This window comes from Diabrotica virgifera, chromosome 7 (genome assembly GCF_917563875.1).
Source record: "Diabrotica virgifera virgifera chromosome 7, PGI_DIABVI_V3a".
Lineage (NCBI taxonomy): Eukaryota > Metazoa > Arthropoda > Insecta > Coleoptera > Chrysomelidae > Diabrotica > Diabrotica virgifera.
The window spans coordinates 243,610,529-243,635,942 of record NC_065449.1 but is presented as its reverse complement, the minus strand read 5'-3'; positions in this window follow the sequence as shown (position 1 = coordinate 243,635,942).

Genomic DNA, 25,414 nt, shown 5'->3' with positions numbered 1-25,414 from the left:
ATTTACCTTTTTTATGAGAGGAGAAGCAACGTAACAATATTTACTATGAAGCTTTCATCCGTTCATAAGTACTTCTTGAATGGAAATGAGCGAACGCCTATTTTGGAAGTGGCTAATCAACCGAGATACGGCTACAAAACTGAGAACTCAATATTTTTATTATTCCTATGCTTTTGTAGATTAATATTAATTAAGCTGGCTTCTTCTCGTTCTTGTGGTTTTACTTCTATTTTAATTCTTGATAATCTTGGTAATTTTCTTGGTAATCAGATTTTTTATATTGTGGTTTTTCAATTATTTGTATTTCTTCTGTTGACCACAATCAGGGAGCATTCGAATTGTGGTGCTATCGATGCATTCTAAAAATATCTTAGGTTTCGGCACACTTCTAATGAAGATCTGTTTAAAATGATTTCAGAACGTCTGCTTATAAACAACATAAAGAGAAGAAAAAGGTCGAAGTTATGGTCGAAGTCTTTTGCAGTAGAAGTTATGTTCGAACTATTCTTTGTTAATACTTTGGCCATATAATTAGAGGACCTAAATACCACTGGCGAAGCGTCCATGTAACCACTGTTACCATTGGTAACAGTTAAAAATCTTGCAAATAAATATTTTATGACGACGATTAATTCTATTTACCAATATTTTTACCAATAGAAATATATTATTGAAGTTATACTTCTTTAGGCGCGATTGAGAGTAAACTTTTCATAAATCTGCGCGCATGCGCACACAGACAGTATGACGTTTAGTTGCTAATCTTTCAAATTATGTATCAGCGCAAATAAGCCATTAAAATAATATATTAGTGTTTTAGTAAATGTATTATTTATTATAATTTTGTGTCTTTGGATTTATCTTCCTTGGACGTAAAATAATAAAACATCTATTTTTATATTTCACTTGTCACCGTGATGTGTAATTATGTATATCTGAAACGTCAGTAACATGCGCCTTGATGGCCTGGTTGGTAGAGCATTGGACCAGAGATCGAGAAATCGCTAGATTGCGGGTTCAAATCTCGGACGATTCATACTTTTTTCTTTTTTTTTTTAATATTTGGCATTGTTTTGGTTAATTTTTGGTAATTATTTCTAATTTTTTGTACTGTAACTGTTAAGTATATTTATTTCGTAGAAATTATATAATAGAAGTATAACTTCTTACGTGCGTACAAAGTACACACACATTCTTTTTTATATTATGTGGTAATAGTACCTAACTGAGTAAATAGCCAACTACTCGTAGACACGAAAATATTGGCGAGTTTATGTGACTCAGTTGCACTTATTATATTTTTTTACCAGACTCATTTCTGGTTACAATAGTTATATACCCAATTTAAATTTAGTTGGTACAGTGAAAATCCTTGGTTAGCAAGAAAAATATACTGCATTGTTGGCCATGTCTTCTGGATTCTACAGAAAAATGGGGGGACCAGGTTCACGATTTAAATAGTGTTAGATTTTTAAAAAGGAGACATGAAATTTCTCCGTTACCTACATGTAAGATGTACAGTGGAACCTCGATAACTCGGATTAATCGGGACCGCGGCCGATCCGGGTTATCGAAAATCCGAGATAGCCGGAGAATATGGTAAAAATTAATAAAATACGGTATACTTACAGATAAACTCCGTTAGAATTGAAATAACATGAAATATATTTATAAATATGCACAGTACCTACTCATTAAAATTACTAAAAAAAAACACCAAACACAAACGTAAGCAAACGGAAGCGAACAATACAAGACACACAATACAGTCACAACGATGTAATGTTATTTAAGAACAGTGAAAACTAAAGACCATTGTTTATAAAAGAATTTTTGAAATAGTCTTTCCTAAACAATGCTGACAGTTTGAAATAAAAAGGAATAGGTACTACAGACAGGTGGCTGTTGTTTCTGCGGCGTGTGCTATGAGTCATTTTTAATATCGTATAGTTCAAATTACACACATACCTACACATTATCTCTCAAATATTATATTACATACATTTTTATTGTTAAAAGGTTTGTCTGATAATTAACTATTTTGATGGGAAATAAGCCACAATTAAATTGAAAAATACAAAATAATTGAAAATCAAAATGTTTATCTGATGAAAATCGGTCCGGGTTAGCCGGACTTCCGGGTTATCGGGGGCCGACTTATCGGGGTTCCACTGTATACCCAATTTGATTCAGTTTGGAAAAACAAAAATCAAAAGTTCTCTTAACCAAGCTTTTAAGGCAAATATTGCTAAACATAATGAGTTTGTTAAAAAAGTAGATAGGTATATCCTTAGCACACTTATAATAGATACTGTATGTTTTTGGGCCAAACAAGAACTAGCGTTTCGTGGTCATTTTGAGTGCGACTCTGACAATCCAGGCAATTACAGGAAATTGTTAACATTAATTGCCAAAACAGATCAAAAATGTTGTCAACATCTAGAAACATCTGTTTTTTCGAGAATTTCAAGTGATATACAAAATGATATTATTGAATCTACACTCACCGGCACAAAATTCCGCCACCCAAAATTTTTGATTAAGTTTGACAATTTATAACTTTATTATTTGTGCTCCGATTTTCAAGATTCTTACACCAGTTTGTAGGTACATACATGTATTCATATTGTTTGGTATTATTCCGGTAATAAAAAATTTGCTTGCATGTCATTGTACAGGGGTGAAAGGAAGCGTTGTATTTTCTCCTAATTTTAAAAAATTCTGTGGAAAAATGGAATAGCTGATTTTGTTTCATAGTCCTGTCATATTTTTGCGGAGGCATTACCAACATTTTGTTTTTTGAATTATCCGAATATTTTTTTTCTTGTAAGAGCTGTACCATTTTTTGTAAATAAAAACATTGATTGACTCATACAATTGAGGTTGGATTGATAAGATTATAATGGCCCGCATGCAGCCCAGAGCTCAATCATATTGAGCATTTATGGGATGAATAAAAAAAGCTATTTGCCGTCATCCTAGGCCTCCAGAAAATTTGGTACAGTTATGGCCCTGGTATATTAATATCGGGCTATTCCCCAGGCAAGGAAAGCACATCTTTATTAGATGCTAAACAGATTGCGAGCAGTCGTTGCTGCAAGAGGTGGACATAACCGCTATTGAATTGTTTTGTTTTGTTGTTAAATTTGTTTTGTTTTGTTAATTTTAGTGCGTTTGATATTTTTAATTAAATAAACCTTCAAAGCAGTGTTTTTAATTACAGCTCTTACAAGAAAAGAGATATTCAGATAATTCAAAAAACAAGACCTTGGTGATACCTCCAGGATAATACAAAAGGAGTATGAAACAAAATCAGCTTTCCAATTTTTCCACAGAATTTTTTAAAGTTAGGGGAAAAAACAACGCTTACATTCACCCCCGTATAATGCCATCTAAGCAAAAATTTTTTGTTACCGGAATAATAGCAATTGGCATCAATGTACCTACAAACTCGTGCAAGAATCTTTAAAATCGAAGTACAAATAATAAAGTTATAGATTGTCAAACTTAATCAAAAATTTTGGGTGGCGGGATTTTGTGCCGGTGAGTGTATATATACATTTAGCCATATCTAAATTTTTTTAAATAAGATTTTTTGCATCTGGTTTTGATAACACTTCAGAAAAAGTCACGCGTCGCCACTGCTAAATACCATCTAATTCGCCTTACAATATAAGGAAAAGTGGAGGGAAAGAAATCCATTGGTAGAAAGAAACTTTCATCGCTGCGTAATATTACGCAATGGTGTGGTTCTACAGTAAAAGAATTCTTTCGCGCAGCAGCCGAAAGATAAAGGCTTCGGGAAATTGTAATCATGCAAGCATAACTTACCAAATACTGCTCCTTTTTTGCTGTGTATTAGCGAATGTTTTCTCATGTAGGTGTAGGTACTCCGCTAATATTTTGTAGCATACTTCTCTTAATGTTCCTATAATTGTGGCATTTACAGCAAAAAGTTTGTGAAGGCAAACAAAAAAATGTCCTTATTTAAGTAGTAAAAATAAAGCAACCAAGACAGTCAAATAAAAACGCTACTGGATGTATGAAGAAAAGTTCCAATAGAACAAAGAAGATACAAAACAAACTATTAACCAACAAAAGTCATAAACGAGCAAAATAAAAGTCGATACAACCAGTATCTCCTATTCAAAGGAAATGCAGACCAGATGATAACAGATACCTAAATAATTTTTGAGGGAAATAAGAATTCTTAGAAAACAAGTGAGCTGTTAAAAAAAATTAGGATTATTATACGTGGTGCTAAGCAAAAAACTGGTCGGTAATTCAACAAAGCTATTAAAAATGGGTTAATGTAAATGATTAGTGGTCCAGATAAGATGCATACATATATGGTTAAATTAGAAAGATACAAAAATTGGTTTTCGAGAAGAAATAGGAACTAGGGAAACAATTTTTGAGTTTTCTGTTCTATAACAAAATTTAGAAAAAGAAAAGGTACCTACATATCGATATGGAGGAGACAACTCTCGCGATTGAGTAGTACACACAATATTTTTAAATTTTTAAACGATATTAAATTTTAAAAAAATTTATACACATTAGGGAACAAGGAGCATTCTCAAGGTTAGAACAAGACGGAACGAATTAAATACTAGCATAACGAAGAATCCATCAGGGACACGGTTGAAAAATATGAGAGATTGGACTGACTTGGGAAACTTTCAAACTGCGCAAGACACATTATTTGACTAAGATTATTGCCAACCTTTAATAAAGATGGTACAACAACAAGAATATTTAACCCATATAGTGAATATAATAATTACACTGGTTTGGATGAGTGGAAAGGAGGCGTTTCAGTAGGTGAAGTCAAGATAACCAATCACGGCTTTGCAGCTGATACATTGTTTATAACCCAAAGTAAAGAAGAGCTTGGCGTCGATAATGGATAAACTAAAAAGAGTGGGTGAGAAACATAAGCTATGAATCAATAAAAGCAAGATAAAAGTAATAATTATCAATAAATCCAACAAGAATAAACGGAACCTCAGAACATTACAGGAAAACTTGATAAATGGGTAAAATCGCTATATCAAACCTCACTAAACGTGGATATAAATAAGTACCTAACAAAAACACAATCCCAATATTTGGTTATACCTACTTCCGAAACCTAGACTAATTTTAAAATTAATTTACGCAATTGACATGTGATATTGGAAATATTGAAGATTCAATTAAAAAAAAACGCTTTTATTTAATTTGAGAAATATTTTTCAGTATGGGCAACCAAATTCAAGTAAAATACAAGTTTCATTAACAGAAACATGAAAAATAATTAACTAGTCAAATATTAATATTGTAGTGAAAACTTACGATGAAAGCTATAATATATTTACTAAAGCCCCGAATTTTATGACTTCCTCGGCTACTTTAACGAATTATAGAATATTTCATTTTCTTTTATTAATACTGTGTTTGAACTATTAGACACTTCCTTGACTTTTACAGTTGATCAACCTTGTGCAAAGGAAGCAGGAGGTTATAAAAATAAACTGAAGTAGATATAAAATGTAGTAAGTATGAATTTTTACAAACTGTTTTATATGCATAATAGGTAGGTATATGGTTTCTGTAAAATACGCAAGTATTTTTATCTATAAGAATGCATTTTAGCTTTTTAATTTGCACATTTATACCACATCAACAACGCAGGGTTAAAGATTTGATCAAACTTTGACTGACCAAATTAAATTTGACCCTTAATTTATTTAAAATAAATAACGTCTGAAAAATAAGTTTACAAAAAATGGTTATTATTATTATAAATTATAAATTATAGGTCTGGATCCCCCGTACCAAAAAAAAGTTGATTAATATATTCCGGTGGTGATGTTGACGGAATTAATTGAAAACAATAAAAATAATGTAACAAAACGAAAGGTAAATATTTTATTTAGTTTGGTAACAAAAAAATGTTTCTCTTAGGTCTCGGAAAAGGGTCGATTGTTAGTGAGAACGGTCGGTGTGTGTGAATCGTTCACATGCTGAGTAGTGACTGAAAAGAAAGCCACAAACGATACTATATTTGTGTTTCTTTCATCTGACTAGATGAGCAATAAATCATTTAGGTCTGGCGTATACTTTTGCAGTTTTAAGAAAACAATTTCGAATGCATTAAGTGAGTTGTTGACATAATTGTCTGATATGGTAATTCATTTATGGGGGTGCAGTTTTTTAAACCGCACAAACGAAAAACAGATGGTGAAGGATACATTCAGTTTCGTAAAACCATGTCCCTCTTAACAACTGGTTTGTATTTACATGTGAATTTTGAATGACTAATGTTGTTTCGTTTTGAGAAAAAATAATTGAAAATTAAGAAAATAAAATTAGCAGAAATAGTAATTATAGCGTATCGCTATAAATAGCAAGCTGAAAATTTGTTAATAGCTTAAGGGTGTCTAGTCGGACAAACGCCGATATATGGGAACACTGGAACAGGGGAATTTTTAATTGTGGAACAGGTTAAAAATTTGGAACGTCAGACTAGGAAAACGTCCCATGTATTTTGTCGGACAGAACTTCCAATTGATTTGTTGCCCTTTCATTAAACTTTCATGCAAACATCAGACTGGTATTACTAACCAACATGATTCCTGTCATTTGACATGTTCTTCGTGTTCCTCTCATTAAAATGCTCAGTTGGTGATAAACACCAGTCTGATTTTTGCATGAGAATTTAATAAAAGGGCAACAAATCAATTGGAAGTTCTGTCCGACAAAATACATCTGACGTTTTCGTAGTCTGACGTTCCAAATTTTTAATCTGTTCCACCATTTAAACTTCCCCTGTTCCAGTGTTCTCATATATCAAAGTTTGTCCGACTAGACACCGTTAAGCTATTAACAAATTTTCAGCTTGTTATTAATCAACTTTTTTTTCTTATGCGGGATCCATACCTATAAGCACTATAAATATTTTTTCTATGGCCGTGCTAAAACAGCCACTTTACCGCACGCATTTCGTTTCCGAAACTTGCACTTATCCGCACGGCGTGCGGGAAAGTAGAATACCTTGTAATATGGCATTATAATATATTATAATACGTGCAATGAACTAATAGTTAGATATTATTTACTAATTTATTTCAAATTTATCTTATTTTGTTCATGTTTTAATGAAATTAACGCGATAATTGGTTGGAATAGACTTATTTTGACATAATATTAAAAAGTCAAATCTGTAGATAATAGGTTTGTTCTAGCAAACAGTCAAACTAGTCAGAAACCGTCAGCAAACAGTTGGTCAGTGAGAGAACATAATACAGTCACCAGTGCTATCCCCTCTACTCGTGCTGGTCCACTGTTCGCTGATGGTTTCAAACCGGTTGAAACTGATGCTAGAACAAACCTAATAACAATGGTTTTGAATCGTCGTCATGGAAACCAATATCGTTGTCATGGTAACCAATTATATTGAAAGTTTGGTTGTGACAACCTTGTCAAATAATTAATTTGTGTATTTTCACTCCTAAATAAAAATTGATATAACTCTGTTTCTGTTTGTTGCGGCTTTTTTCTAAACGCACTGCCCTAGAAAAAATATTGTTCCTAACGCATGCGGTGTCTTCCCGCACTCGACTGCTTGCCCGAACTCGGCTATCGCGTCGTTCGGGTCAACGGCAGACTCGTATGGGAAAGTATCACTTCCCGCACTATTTAGGAAAATAACTATCATTTTACAGGAAAAGTTTCGGTATGTTCCAATATAAACCAAAAAAATTTGGTTGAAAAATATTTTACAGGTCATGAAATATTTAGCAAATACTTCTTGAGGAATTATTTGAGAACATTTCTCGATTAAAGTAGTTCTTGAGGAATTATTTAGGAATACTTCTTGATTAAGCAATTTACTATTTTATTTGGAAAACCTTTGTTTTAAATAGTTAATAAATATCGAGGATACATCATTTATATTTTGTTATTATTTATACAGTGAGCACGTAAAGGTTGGAATAAATTCATTTTCTCGAAAATGGACAATTTTGGAAAAAATCCCAAAAGAGGTCAATTTCTATTTTTAAATTACGACTTACTGGCATTTATATCATACTAGTGACGTCACCCATCTGGGCGTGATGATATCATCGATGATTTTTTTAAATAAGAATAGGGGTCGTGTGATAGCTCATTTGAAAGGTAATTCAATTCTCTATTCAGTAATATAAACATTAACATAATTTTTTATACAGGGTGCCCAAAAAAATTTTTTCTGAATTAAATTTATTAACATAAAAAGAAGAATGTGTGTAATTTATTTAATTCAAAATACATTTTACTGCTATCAGAAAACAGTTTCATGACAGTTTGAACATTTAATTTAAGCGAAAAGCAATGATTATTTTTCAAATAATCATTTTTTTCAGTTTTCTGAGAGCAGTAAAATGTATTTTGAATTAAATAAATTACATACATTCTTCTTTTTATGTCAATATATTTAATCCAAAAAAAATTTTTTTGACACCCTGTATCAATAATTATGTTAATGTTTATATTACAGAATAGAGAATTGAAGAACCTTTCAAATGAACTAGCACACGACCCCTATTCTCATTTAAAAAAATTATCGATGACGTCATCACGCCCACATGGGTGACGTCACTAGTATGATGTATATGCCAAAAAGTCGTAATTTAAAAATAAAAATTGACCTGTTTCGGGTTTTTTTTCCAAAATTATCCATTCTCGAGAAAATGAATTTATTCCAACCTTTACGTGCTCACTGTATATTTATGTGTTGTTGATATTGTTTTATATTTTAAAATAACATAGATACATATTATAAAATCAGAGTTTGGTTTTGACAGTAAACGGAATGTAAGACTAAATACCTACTTACCATGTCGGGTTAGTATCATAAGGTTTTTCTCGTGATTTACTATGGAATCACTTACACGAGAATTTTATTTACTATGTACCGGGTGTCCCAATAAGAATGGCTCTCGGCCTTATCTCAGCAACCGTTTATAGTACAGCTTTGAGAAAAATATATTTATAACAAAAGTTGCCTCGGGAAAAGCCTGGAAATTATTTTCATAATTGTAGGTCCACCGCTAGAGGGCGTAATTGAATATCAAAAATTAAAAAATCAAAATTTTACAAAATTTACCTAATGAAAGGGCACTGGAAATTTAATCATCGTGTTTTTCATAAAATTCTGCTCATATTTGATTTCGCAAGTTTAAGTCTACCTTTGCAAATTAGAGGTGGGGGTGAATGGGAAACTTCTAATGAAAAAATGGCTAAGTCCGTTCTGCTAAGTTGAATTTTGCATACTTGGTCTTGTTGAAAACAGCTCTTTTTCGTCAATGTAAAAATATTATTTTCGAAATAGCCTAATAAGTATTATGCCAGCAAGGAGGCGTTATTTAATTATTTTCAATAATCTAGTTTTCTTTGGAAAATATTAAATACAAGTATGCATTGTTAATCTAGTATTACAAAATCAGACCAAATTAGCAACATAATACCGAAAACCGCATGTTGATGCCTTTTTTCTATCTCGATATATCCTTAGAAATGTGTAAATTTTAAACATAGGGGAAGGGGGGTATGATGGGGTAGCTAAGGAAAATAACAAAAATACAACATAATTACTACGTTTATTACTATTACTAATTGATGGCACGTTACGTCATTAATCTAACCATGATTTGGTACAATCTTTGGAAAATCAACCTATTAGATTTTTCCACAATTAGCCATTAATAAGAACATTACGAAAAACCATCTTGCCCCATACTATGGGGTATGATGGGGTAATGGAATTTGGCATGATGGTGATGCTAATTAATTCTCACAAAACAAACAAAAATGTGTATTTGCTCCAGATCTTCATTGTCCACCCTAGCACAAGCATTGTGAGCTCAACATCCACAGATCGGGCAGCCTACCCAGGGTTCTGACGATGTCACTTTATCTATGGCTGTTTTCATAGCATCTCTCGACCACTCTCCTCTTTTTGTTTTTTTCTTGTGAGTACGTACCATGGTATTATCTAAAATAATAATCCAATGTTATTTGTTAAGAAATTTAAATTAATCCAGACTTACCACCAATGTCCCATCATACCCCGCACCCAATACCCCATCTTGCCTCAAAAGGTAACTTTGAACAAAAAAAAATTCACTAATTAAATGTTTAACGTATTCATACAAACAATATGCCATTATCAAAGTAAGAATACTAGTAAACAACGATAAAAAGACATTAATGAGGTGATCATAATTACCTTAAAATAACGATGGTTGTCCTTGCACAAAATTAGATCAACGGATCGCTAAAACAGTTTTCCGTTTGTAAACAAAAAACGCGTGCACTCTCATTCACGGTTTCTCTTGCAGGGACTGTTAGTCGAATGACTCTTCCTATTGAGTTACTGCATGCTATTCACCAACGTGTAGTTTCTTGTTTGTGTGCGGTACCCCGTCTTACCTCGAGACCCCGTCATGCCCCCCATTCCCCTAACTGTTACTGTCACAGGTAAACGAGGTTAAGGAAAAGTAGTGTGCTATGGAAAAAACAAATAAACATTTTCCAGATGTAAACGTATATAATTAATTAGAACAACATTAAGACAAACAACACTATAAAATATAACAAAGAAATAAAAGCAACTACATACTTAGATACTTAGTCTTAGTGACTGCCTAAATGTTCAAATTGTTACCCATCATTTTCGATTCTTTCGAAAATTCTACTCTTTCTACTCTTTCAAGAGTAGATTGAACAGCAGTCTTAATTTCTGCTTTCGCATTGCTTTGAATGGCGTTTCTTATTCTCTAGATTCTAGATAATGTTTTCTCGAGTAATGGGTCTAGCGGCAAAAACAAGGTCTTTAATCCGTCCCCATAAATAAAAGTCTAAAACAGTTTATAACAGTCTGAATTGCCAATATGAATGAATCAGATTAAATTAAATTATTAGAAGAATCTGTTGTGGGCTCTTTTACACTTGGCTAAGGAATCTAAGAGTTTTTGTTGATTTATTGAGTCGAATGCCTTTTCGAAGTCTCCCAAAACAGTTAAATCTGTTGCTATTCAATCTACTCCTGAAAAAGTAAATGCTTGCATCGATCATGATGGGCAACAATTTGAACATTTAGGCAGTCACTAAGACTAAGTAAGTAGTTGCTTTTATTTCTTTGTTATATATTATACAGTGCTAGTCAAAAGTCCGTACCCCCCCTCGTATCTTTTAAACGGTTAAACCTTTAATACTGAAATTTGGAGGGAGCAAATAAACCGACGTAAGCTTCTTAACTAGTCATGACAGGTGATGTAATAGTGACAGATGACTTTACAGCACCACTGTGACAGATAATTTTAAATGGGATCTTATGGCAAGTGATACATCGTTTGAAAGGTATTGAAAATACCTATTCAGTCATACTAATTTTGTTTGAGTGTAAGCTAACTTTGATGAATAAATGAAATAAATATAAAATTGTAGTTTCGCATTTAATTAATACAAATTCAAAATTCCGCCTATGATTACTTGTCAAAAAGGTTGACGTTGACGTAAAAACTACTAGAGAATTGAAAAACGTCAACTTTTTTGACAAAAAAACCATAGGTGGACATTTGAATTTTTATTAATTAAATGCGAAACTACAATATTATATATATTTAATTTATTCACCAAAATCAAAATCAACTTAAACCCAAAAAAATTAGTATGGCTGAATAGGTGTTTTGAATACCTTTCAAACGAGGTATCACTTGCCATAAGGTCCCATTTAAAATTATCGGTCACAGTGGCTTTGTAACGTCATCTGTCACTATTACGTCACCTGTCATGACTGATTAAGAAGCTTACATCCATTTATTTCCTCCCTCAAAATTTTACTATTATAGGTATAACCGTTCAAAAGATACGAGGGGGGTACGGACTTTTGACTAGCACTGTAGTGTTGTTTGTCTTATTGTTGTTATAATTAATTATATACGTTTACATCTGGAAAATGTTTATTTGCTTTTTCCATAGCACACTACTTTTCTTTAACCTCGTTTACCTGTGACAGTAACAGTTAGGTTTAAAATTTACACATTTCTTAAGATATCTCGAGATAGAAAAAAGGTATCGACATGCGGTTTTCGGTATTATGTTGCTAATTTGGTCTAATTTTGTAATACGAGATTAAAAATGCATACTTACATTAAGACGCTTACATTAACGAAAAAGATCGGTTTTCAACAAGATCAAGTCTGCAAAATTCGATTTAGCAACCGGACTTACAGCCATTTTTTTCATAAGAAGGTTCCCACTCACCCCCACCTCTTATTTGCAAAGGTAGACTTAAACATGTGCAATCAAATATGCGGAGAATTTTATAAAGAATACGATGATTGGATTTCCAGTGCCCTTTCATTAGCAAATTTTGTAAAATTTTGATATTTTAATTTTTGATATTCAATTACGCCCTCTAGCGGTGGACCTACAAGTATGAAAATAATTTCCAGGCTTTTCCCGAGGCAACTTTTGTTATAAATATTTTTTTTCTCAAAGCTGTACTATAAACGGTTGCTGAGATATGGCCGAGAGCCATTCTTATTGGGACACCCGGTACAATGTCACCATTGCATGTGGTTGTTTTTTAAAGACGAATCACATGCTATGATTTTTATGACGCATATTTTTAAGTTAAAGTTGATTTCATATAATCGAATGAACTATTTTCCAATATTGGCAATATCATTTTAAAGTCATCTAGTTTAAAATGTATGATAATATCTGAATTGCCAATATGAATGAATCAGATTAAATTAAATTATTAGAAGAATCTGTTGTTGGGCTCTTTTACACTTGGCTAAGGAATCTAAGAGTTTTTGTTGATTTATTGAGTCGAATGCCTTTTCGAAATCTGCCAAGTTACCAGTTTTAGTTTAGCATAAAAAATAATTAATTTCACTGGCATTCATCAAAGGATAATAGAGGGGATTAGAGGCTATGGGGTACAAGTGACAAAATATTGTAAACTGAGTTAAATGCACAAAATAATACTAGATAGTACTAAAAATTTAGTGGCAATGAGACACAGTTGAAGTAAACTACTGGTGGCGACGTATCGCAGGTTCTAGTTTGACTACTTACGAAATATTTAATAACAGTTTGCGGCAAACAGGTATAACTTCACTTGTATCCTTTTGCCTGTAAGGTGTTGGATATTATTTTTGGTGATTTGTTTAGTATCTTTGCAAATCAAGCCCTTAAAAAGTATTCAAAATAAGTGAAATAATAACACAAAATGTACCAAGTAAGTTTTCATAAATAAAAATGTTTAATTTTTACGTAATTTTTCTTTTATTTTAGTTTAAGAATTTAAGAAATTCGTAAGGTACTTAAGTGACAAAGAGAAGCAAGTGCAAAATTTGAAGCAGAAGGGTACAAGTGCGAACGGTTTTTCCAAATTTCAAATATTTTGAATGAAAATAAAATACTATCTTTACAAAAGCTTTGACAATTAGATACAGGTATAAAATTAATTCAGAATAAGTCCATAAGTGATTAATTCGCTGTAGAATTTACTATATAAATTTAACTTTGACTTCGTTTTTCTCAATTAAACCATTTTATCACTTGTACCCCTTAGCATCTAATCCCCTCAATGCTTTCCGTTGACGCCTTATTAATGGTTAAATTTTCACAGTGTACTAGAACTAGAAATAGCTTCTAATAGAGGACTGTTTAAAACAAATAAAAATGGCCACTAAAAACTAATGCTAGTCAGCAGCTATCAGCAATCGCAAACAGCATCATTATTTTACACGATACGATATATTTAAAGCCAATAAAATATTTGTTAAGCTTTCGACGAAATGAAAGCATTCAGTGCAGAATTCTGGAAAGTTCAGAATAAGTTTCTACGCGATAATTAAACTTTAACGATTGCTACAAACTTTTCAGGAAATGTGAAAATCTCGCTGATCGGTGCATACTGTATAAAATTTTGTTACTATGGTAGGGGAGCTCAAGCGAGAATTTTTGCAGTTACTCGAGCGTGTCAGAAAATCACATGGAGAGAAATCATGTACCCTGTAAATGGATCCCTACCGTAAATACAGGGTGAGGCAGATAAACGGTCTATTAGAAATATCTCGAGAACTAAAGGCAACAGAATCATGATAATTGGAATGAAGGGGTTTTGAAGAGTGATCTATTTAATGAAAATAATATGTTCATATATTTGCTACATCCGGTTATACCGCAAGTTGCTTAAAACTTCGTTTTTTTTTAAATGGAACACCCTTGCAGTTTTGGATTCCTTACGTAAAAATAAGTAACTTTTATTCGAGACATTTTTTCGGATCATGGATAGATAGCGCTATAATTGTAAAAAACGATTGTCGGAAATGGAAAATTAAATTAAACAATGGAAAGTCCCCACTAAAATGAATAACTTAACTTATTTTTTTTTTGGTTTTGGGACCTAATCTTTACAACCCAATAGGTCCTCTGTTCAATCACAAATTAATCCCTTAATTTGTAATCTCACATTAATCTTAACTTCCTAAATTTTTAGTTTCACCGGGTATAATTGTGAAACATATCGATTAATAGCTTGATAACTAGAGTCATTCAACTTACTGTAAACCTGAATAAATTGCCAAATAATGTAAATTCTAATTGAACTTTCTTGTGTTGCAACCTCATCCTCGATTAAATTGTATTGTAAGCTTCAAAGTTCAAAGTTTGTTACTGTGAGAGATTCATTAACCTCTATGCGGAGGTATACATTATATTTGTGAACTTATATATTAAGGGAGTTACACTCTTTTGTGCGCAGTCTATTATATAATTTTACCTAACCAACACCTGTAGTTCAATAATTCAGTTATCATCATCATTATCAACCCGTACGCGTCCACTGCTGGACATAGGTCTCCCTCAGCTCTTTCCATCTTTCTCTGTTTTGTGCGGCTTGCATCCAGTTGCCGACAATACGTTTCAGATCGTCAGCCCATCTGGTTGGTGGTCGTCCTCTGCTCCGTAGTGCTTCTTCTCGTGGCCTCCACTCGACAATACGTTTTGTCCATCGGTTGTCTGACAATCTGGCGACGTGTCCTGCCCAATTCCACTTGAGCGACGCGATTCTTTCGACGACGTCCGATGTTTTTGTTCTACGACGTATTTCTTCGTTTGGGATTCGGTCCCTCAGGGAGACACCCAACATCTGGCGCTCCATAGCCCTTTGAGTTATGCGAATCTTGTTCACTACCTTTTTTGTGAGTGTTAATGTTTCCGCTCCACAAGTGAGTACAGGCAATACACACTGGTCAAAAGATTTTCCTTTTCAGGCATATGGGTAAGTCCGATTTAAATACATAGCTCAGTTTACCAAACGCTGCCCAGGCTAATCCTATGCGACGTGGGAGCTCGCACGTCTGGTTATCTCTTCGCAATCGAATTTCATGTCCCAAGTACTTATAAGATGCAGTCTGCTCAATATTCATTCCATCAAGAACAATATTACAATTTAGCACCAGATTAGTCATTATTTGCGTCTTGTTGATGTTAATATTTAGTCCGACCTCTAAGGAAGCGTGATATAACTTGTTCAACATTATTATTGCATCATCCATACGATCGGCTATAAGGACGATGTCATCTGCGATTCTCAAATGACTGAGCTTCTCTCCATTTATGTTGATACCATATTCGTTCAGATCTGCCTTCTTAAAACTGTGTTCTAAAAGGGTTGTGAACAGCTTTGGTGAGATGGTGTCTCCTTGCCGTACTCCTCGCTGTATACAGAATTTATTTGTTTGTTGATCAGATAGTCTTACGCTAGCCGTTGCGTTGTGGTAGATATATTTTATCATGTTAGTATAGCGATAATCTATTCGGCATTCTGTCAATGCTTTTAACATTTTCTGCTGGTTTATGGTATCGAACGCTTTCTCGTAGTCCACGAATATCAGTGCCAATGGTTTGTTGTATTCCGCAGACCTCTCGATCAAGTTTTTTTATTACCAGTAAGTGGTCGTTAGTGCTGTGGTAGCTGTCAATAAAACCATATTTTTTTACTTCACGACTTCAAAATTTTTTTTATCATCGTCGACCGAGAAGAAACGGACACAGGGCATTAGAAAACAATTCGAACCTTATATTACATCGACTTGTCCACTCCATAACGCTTTACCCAGATAGCATGTAAACTTGTGGCAAGTTTGATTCTTCTTTGATTTTAAATTGCTGCGTCAAATATGACGAGGCAAGTTTGTGTCAAGTTTGCTCCAATATTGTTATGAAAAAGGTGATGATTCAAGTTTGTAGCAACTTTGCTGTAAGCTTACAGTTGCAAAACCACGTCACGCGTGCCATCTATTTAGTCGACTTAGGCCGATGCCACATTATGCGTTTTGACCGGATGCGTTTCCGCCGCATCCGGTGAAAACGCATAGTGTGACAGATCGATCCGGTTGCGTTGGAAACGGATGCGTTTTGAGTCATCGGTACGCGCTTACAAACTGCACCAGACTAAACGCATAGTGTGACAGGTCGGTCCGGTTGCGTTGGAAACGGATGCGTTTTCACCGCATCCGGTCAAAACGCATAATGTGGCATCGGCCTTACACGTTACGGTCGGTTCGGTTCGGTTCGGTTTGGTTTCGTTCGTTACTCTGACTGATATCACGCCCACGAAAACGAAAGTGTTGCCACCGGAGGTAAATTTCCCTTTTTGCGAGAATTTTCAACATAAAAGGGAAAAAGTTAACTTCTAAGGGAATCTTTGCTCCGGTCCAAATTGTAAAATATTTAAAAAAATCAAAATATTTGAAAATAATTCAACATATTTTCACAGATTTTTTAAATAGGAGCATAGGAGGGAATTTTATCATAAAAGTGTGAATTTTTAAGGTAGTTGTGGGAAAAAGCTTACTCGACAGCTGGCAACACGGGATAATTTGTGGTTATGTGTTGTTATGTCCTATCCTATGTTGATATCCAATCCTGCTAACACTTTTATCTATGGTTGATATTTTTTTTTTGAGTTTTTTACAACATTTACCGTTCTCCGAGACTATTGAAATCAGACGTGGAGTGAGACAGGGATGCGTGTTGTCGCCAATTATTTTTAATGCCTACTCGGAAGAGATCTTGAAAAAAGCTCTTGAGGGTGAAACAGCTGGAATAAAGGTAGATGGAGTTCCCACTAACAACATTAGATATGCGGATGACACTGTCATCTTAGCTGAAAATATTGGGGATCTTCAGAGGCTGGTGACCAGAATAGCAGAGTTTGGACAAGAATACGGGCTAACAACGAATGTCAAGAAGACAAAGTTTATGAGAATATCGAAAACTCAAAGAGATAACGAAAATCTCTTCATTAACGGATCCAATATCGAACGAGTCGACCAATATGCATACCTTGGAAAAATGATCAACTCCACAGGAGATTACTTACAGGAAATCAAAATCAGAATAGAAAAGGCTAGAGCAAATTTTAACGAAATGAGAAAAGTGCTCTGCACAAGAGATTTGAAGTTGGAGCTAAGAGTTAGGTTGGCTAGGTGCTACGTTTTCTCGACTTTGATTTATGGAATGGAAGCTTGGACCTTGAATGCTGCATCAATGAAAAAACTAGAACCATTCGAGCTGTGGGTGTACAGAAGAATTCTGAAAATATCGTGGACAGAACACGTCACAAACAAAGAGGTTCTGAGAAAGATGAATAAAGAAATGGAAGTCTTAAATACAATCAAAACCAGAAAATTGGAATATCTCGGACATATTACACGTGGAGAGAGATACAGCTTGCTCCAATTGATTATGCAGGGAAAGATTCAAGGAAAGAGAAGCATAGGGAGACGCAGAATATCGTGGCTGCGCAACCTGAGAGAGTGGTACGGATGTACATCAATTGAACTTTTTAGAGCAACCGTCTCTAAAATACGAATAGCTACGATGATTGCCGACCTGAAGCTTCTGATAATTACTAAGCTGAAGCTTCTTTTGTTCAGTTTTTCATAGACCCACCTTCTTGTGGTGATTAGGTACAGATTGATATTCTTTTTGCTTTGGTGAAATTGAGGTAAGTTTTTTTTGTTTTTCGTAACTTCTAATCGTATTTACATACATACTATCTAAAATAAATATATTATATATAAATAAGTTTTAAGTTGTATTGTAAAATTGTTACTTTTAACATCTTTTTATCTCTTTTAATAGCAAATATTAATTCTGTTCACACAGCAAGAGTTTATAACAATTTCTTTTATTTTTTGTTTCAGAGCTGATAGACAAAACTGAGCATCGGAATCTGAAGCTAGAGGGCTTAATATAAGTTCCAATAAATAATTTTAGACAATAGATTGTATTTTAGTTGAGTGATTACTGAATAAATAGTTATATAAAATGGAATTGTATTTTTTATTCACATTATTCAAATTGTGGTTAGTATGTCAAAACAAACCTTAAGCAAGTTTGTATCAAGTTTGAAAAAACAAACTTCATGCAACAAAACAAAAACAAACCTTTAGCAAGTTTATTATATCAAGTTTGTATCAAGTTTGAAAAAACAAACTTCATGCAAGTTTGTCACACTGTAAATAGCAAGTTTGATTTAAACTTGCAGCAAGTTTGCAAAGTTGCCATGGCAAACCTGCAGCAAGCTTTCATGTTTGATGTATCAAACTTGTTGCAAGTTTGAAACAAGTTTATATTGCTATCTGGGTAGTAACTGTAAATTTAGCATCCTTGCCTCCCCTACTACTACACTCGTTAGAGATTTTGCTATAATTTTAAATTGCTTCGGGCGAATTATATCATAACGTTTGTAACTAAATTTTTGCTCCGCTTATGATACGTTATTTTTAATAATTGCAAAAATGGATTCAGAAATTGTTTTTCCTATTTATGTTTTCTAACTTTTGTATACTGCAACTGGTTACTCAATTAACTTTATGGAAATGTTTTTATTTCCTGGTCCAAATAAATCTGCATGAACTGCTGGAGGTTGAACAGGGAAGCATAATAAGGATCTTTTTACTTTTATATTACAATATTTATAATATGTACAGCGATGAGTGCACTGAGAACCGGAAAAATAACGCAAAAGACGGAAAACATAATACGTTGTGAAATAAAAAGAGATGAAACTCTTTATAGAGGTGGGAAATTTAGCGATAGAAACCTATAAATTTACATTACATATATTTATTGTTTCCCACCTTTAGACGTATCGGACGAATTTGGCAACTACCGCTGTGACAGTGACAGTTTTAGTTGACATGCTCTTCTGATACGCCTAAACGTGGGAAACAATTAATATAATGTAAACTTATAGGTTTCTATCGCTAAATTTCGCACCTCAACTCATCTCTTTTTATCTCACAACTTAATGTGTTTTCCATCTTTTGCGTTATATTGCCGGTTATTAAAGCGCTCAACACTGTAAAAAGGGAAATATAAATTTCAAACATGTACTAAACGTACATCAAGAGGAAGAGCATGGAGTGTCATGAGACTGAATAGCTCATAAATGTAAAGTCCTGTGATCATAGATCACTTGAAGTGATTGTTGACAGAGCGATGCCACATGACAGGGGCACGAGCAGAGGGCACGAGGCCTCATGGCAGAGATGTAGATTAGGTAACCACAATAGACCATTGACCTTTGTTATAAAGTATAAATATTTAATAAAGTACTACAACAATTAATGACTTTACACATTATTACATGGAGAGGATAGGTACAGCTGGTTCCTAAAAAAACTGATACGACTCTTAGATTTGATTATTTTGAGCAGTGTATTTGATTGGTCTGACATTATATTATATTTATTATGACAGACTGTCAAAGTCAGTTAAAATAAACAAACAAACAACTGATTACATATTTATGTTATAGACCGGGCAGTATCGTCGCCCCCGCTAGCGCAATTATTACGATTCGATTTTTTTGCACAAACTTACTCAAAAAGAGGTCCTTATAACATATCCACAGGGTACCGGGCGGTGCCGTGGTCGAAAAATTTTTTAAACAATTTTTTTTAACAAATTGACAAAAATAATTTTTTTATTTCCAAAAATTATTTTTTAGATAACTTGGGTCATTCTGAGCAAAAAAGGTCTCTTGTCATTTTTCTCTAAAATTAACTGTTGTCGAGTTATACGCGATTAAAAATTTGAAAAATGCGAAAATGGCCATTTTCAAGGCTTCATAACTCGATCAAAAATGATTATTATGAAATTCAAAAAGTAACAAAATCAAGATTTAAATACTTTCTTCAGCGTTCTGAAGAGATTTTTGTCATTAATTTATTACAAAGCTGTTATTTTTAGTTATTAACAATTAGCGCTATAGTCCAACTGTATCGTCGCCCCCGTTAACGGAACTATTTCGATTAGTTTTTTTTTGCACAAACTTACTCAAAAAGAGGTCCTTATAACATATCCACAGGGTGCCGGGCGGTGCCGTGGTCGAAAAATTTTTAAAGAATTTTTTTTTTAAACAAATTCACAAAAATAATTTTTTCATTTCCAACAATTTTTTTTAGATAACTTGGGACATTCTGAGCAAAAAAGGTCTCTTGTAATTTTTCTCTAAAATTGATTGTTGTCGAGTTATATGCGATTAAAAATTTGAAAAATGCGAAAATGGCCATTTCAAGGCTTCATAACTCGATTAAAAATGATTATTATGAAATTCAAAAAGTGACAAAATCAAGATTGAAATACCTTCTTCAGCGTCCTGAAGAGATTTTTGTCATTATTTTATTACAAAGCTGTTATTTTTAGTTATTAACAATCAGCGGTATAGTCCAACTGTATCGTCGCCCCCGTTAGCGGAACTATTTCGATTAGATTTTTTTGCACAAACTTACTCAAAAATAGGTCCTTATAACATATTCACAGAGTGCCGGCCGGTGGTCGAAAAATTGTTTAAACAATTTTTAGACCACGGCACCGGCCGGCACCCTGTGGATATGTTATAAGGACCTCTTTTTGAGTAAGTTTGTGCAAAAAAATCTAATCGAAATAGTTCCGCTAACGGGGGTGACGATAAAGTTGGACTATAGCGCTAATTGTTAATAACTAAAAGTAACAGCTTTGTAATAAAATAATGCCAAAAATCTCTTTAAGACGTTGAAGAAGATGTTTGAATCTTGATTTTGTCACTTTTTGAATTTCATAATAATAATTTTTAATCGAGTTATGAAGCCTTGAAAATGGCCATTTTCGCATTTTTCAAATTTTTAATCGCGTATAACTCGACAACAGTCAAGTTTAGAGAAAAATGACCAGAGACCTTTTTTACTCACAATGACCCAAATTATCTAAAAAAAATTGTCGGAAATGAAAAAATTATTTTTGTGAATTTGTTTAAAAAAAATTGTTTAAAACATTTTTCGACCACCGCACCGCCCGGCACCCTGTGGATATGTTATAAAGACCTCGTTTTGAGTAAGTTTGTGCAAAAAAATCGAATCGGAATAATTGCGCTAGCGGGGGCGACGATACTGCCCGGTCTATTAATTCATAAATTGTAATAATTATTAAGGTCTAAATTTTTATATTATTTTGAATTTCTGCATTTTATAAAGAGTATATAAATGATAGTTTTTACATAAAATAAGGTTGTTATCATTTTTATTATAAAACAAAAGACTTAACTCAAACTATGAGATAGTAGTTTCTCGATAGATTATTTTTTAATTTAAAGAGCAGTCCAGGGAGCCATACTCTATCGAAAGCCTGGGAGATGTCGAGGAATACGGCGTTGCAATATTTCTTTTCTTCAAGGTTCTTTGCAATTTCATTAACTATCCTATGAACTTGTGTTGTCGAGTGGTTCTCACGAAAGCCAAATTGGTGAGTTAAGATAAATATGTTCTAGCACCGAATGTTCTTCTTTTATTCTGTTTAGTTCTTAGTAACAGCGTTTCAAACAATTTACCAATAATTATTTTATACGCTTTCATTATTATTTCATTATATTATTTTATCTTTTGTACGCCAATGTATAATCATTTTGTTCAATTCACCTTAATCCAATTAAAATTTTTTAAGGCATTATTGAACTGTTGGAACTTTCAAAGATACCGAGAGCCTGATTATCCGACTCGACAAATGTGATTCCAATGTACACTTTATTAAGACATTACGGCTTATTTTGGTATTTTAGGCCAGTCATTGACGACGAAAAGAAAGTTGTGTAATAAATTTGGTTTTCTCGTTAATTTATATGCTATGCAGGTTTATTTATAGCTGTTCTTGTAGTATAGCAATTTACTTTTTAATTATTTAAATTTTACGAGCTAGGAAGATTTATGTCTTAATTTTGTTAAAAATTAAGCAGATAACATTAAACTAGCAGAAGAATTGAAGTTAAAAGAGTAGCCTTAATAATAAAAATATGTGAATCAAACAACTGAGTGCCTTTCTTCGACCTAGTCGGTCGTCTGATTCGGACACCAGGTCACCTTTAATTTTCAATAATTTCTCTTAAACTGCCTCTGCAACACTGAAGCAAAGGTTTAGTGGAGCTCCGACCACTTTTGTTATGTGGTTGACATACCTTGTTAGTGATCTTCTGCAATGTCAGCTTCTCCAGACCACCTATTTTGACGCTTAGATATCGAAAAAGCGACCATGGTAGGCGAATGGCAAGTTTTGATCATTCTTTATATTTTCGAGGCCGCTGAATCCGAATATGAAGTTTATTTTTATCTTAAATTTGCTGCAACATGTCTTAAAATCGAATTTTATGCAAAAATGCGAAAAAACAAAAAAATGAATTTGATGATTTTTCATATTTACCTCCCTGTATCTTTGGTTGCTGTAAATCTTTCCTTTTGAAAATTCTACTGTGTCATCTTTGAAGTATTTAGATAACAACGAGTTTTGTCCAAAATGTTTACAAATCAAAAGGGGAGTTGTTAATTTAAAAACATTTTGTAGTCAGATTTCGTTAGTTTCATTCTACTTAAAAAAGTTGAGTGACAAACTTTTTAGTTTATAGTTTTAACCAACTCAGAAATAAAATATAATTCATAAAGACGTTTTCTTGAAAATTTCAAGTCAAAATGTGTAATAGGAAAAAAGTTATGTGACTTTATAGATGAGTGGCACTCCCTAAAAAAAACGCTTCTTTCTAGAGATACTGACCACGGTGTGGTGAATGTCTAATTTTTGTCTTATTTTAGTTTTTTGATGGTGCTGAAAACGAAAATGAGGTTTATTTTAAATTTTAGATAAGGAAACAATCAAAATCGCAACTTTACCCTGAATATTAAAAAAAAATGAAATCAAGTTGGTCTTAAAATTAAAAGTTGCACCATTTTTTTTCTATAAAACATTTTATTCTTTGTACCGCATATTTAACCCTGTAAGCTCACACTTGAGTGTGAGATACCCATCGCGACACTTAATTGCATGTAGCTTCCGCAGCTGCATTTCAATGGTAATTCTGCTTTATGTAAATTCATTCTCTAGTCTGCCAAGGACGGGTGTGTAGTTACGGTCTCATTTGAGCAATATTTCCAATCACGAAAATTTATTGAATACAGGCTAGGTAGGGTATGTAGCACCCATGTGTGAGGTTTGCGATCAAGTGTGCGTTCAAGTTAATGACCTAACAACACAACATCCCACAAATTTAATAAAGTAAACTAGGTTCTTTCTGCAAAGGCAAAGATGGAAAAACAAAGCGTGCATGGTCAGCTTGCTATAAAGCATAATGCATGGAGCATAGGGCCACACTGTCTTATGAATGTAGTCACTAAAATGAGTGAAACTGAAATACCTGGCTAAGAAAGAATATGAGTTCTATAATCAAAAGGTGCAATATTTTAGTTAGAAAGACCATTTTGTTGTTAAATTAAATTAAAATAGTTTGAATTATGTTTCCGGATTTTTAGAAAATGTTTGTTAATTATTTTTAATTATTGTTAATTATTTATTTAATTAATTGTTTGTTAATTATTTTTAGGTATTTTTAATATTTTTTTTTGTGTTATTACAATTAAGAGACTGAAAGTAAAATGATTGATTTAATTATTCTTATGTATTCAATAGGGATTAGAGAGTCACTGGAAATCATAAAATATTTACTTTTTTTTTATTTCTTCACAAAAAATCATTGGGTATCTGATACTCATGTGTGCGGTTTATTTAAAAAAATAGGTGTGATTTTCCAGGGTTAACATCAACTTGATTAAAAAGCTAAATTTCAAATTTTTAACTCAACTTTTACGATTAAACTTTGCAATTCAGGAATTTTCACCTTTTGCTTTAAACAATTCATAACTTTTATTAAAATAAGATAGAAAGATTAAAACAGGTACCATTGTCTTAAGGAAGGGTACAAATATATACTGTAAAAATTTCAGAAAAAAAATATTAAAACGGAACAGAGTTGTAATGAGTTAAACGCAATAATATGTGATATCATTTTTTTTTATTTTTGGGGTAAAATTTCGATTTTGCTCATATTCCCCCATATAAAATTCAAAATAAACCTAATTTTCGTTGTCAGGACCCTCAAAAACATAAAGTATGACCAAAATTAGCCATTCACCACACCGTGGTAATTACACCACACAGTATCTTGAGAAATTAGCTTTTTTTGGGGTGTGCCGCTCGTCTATAAAATCACATAACTTTTTTCCTATTGCATATTTTGACTTGAAAATTTTCCCGAAAACTTCTTCATGATTTATGTACCTATGTTATTACTGTGTTGGTTAAAATTATAAACTAAAAAGTTTGTCACTCAACTTTTTTAGTAAACATGAAACTAACGAAATCTGACGAAAAAACGTTTAAAAATTAACAACTCCTATAATGTTGTTCTGAAGCTATTTTCTTGTGGCATTTTTACAATTTTAACTATTTATAATGGGAAATAAGCCACAATATTATTAAAAAAATGATTTTTATTAACGTTTCGACGCCCAAATCGGGTGCCGTTGTCAAAATACAAAATACTCCTCCTATAATTATTTAAACAGTTTGTACAAAGATCGTTGTTATCTAAATACTTCAAGGATGACACAGTAACATTTTCAAAAGGAAATATTTACAGCGACCAAAGATACAGCGAGGTAAAGTTGAAAAATCATAAAAATTGATTTTTTGCATTTTTGCATAAAACTTAATTTTTGAACATGTTCCACCAATTCTAGATAAAAATAAACTTCATATTCAGATTCAGCGACCTCGAAAACATAAAGAATAACCAAAATTGGTCATTCACCTTAAAGTTGACTTTCGTGGTCGGTATAACGTAATTTTAGGGGTTGCTGCCGCTCGCCTACAAAGTAAGCGGTGATTTTTTTGGTCACAAGGTTTCGAAGCCTACTTATAACGTACAGCTGTCTAAGAATAGACTCGTTGGTTCTTCTTGCGGTTCACGGTATTTGTTTATCAAATTCCTTCAAAG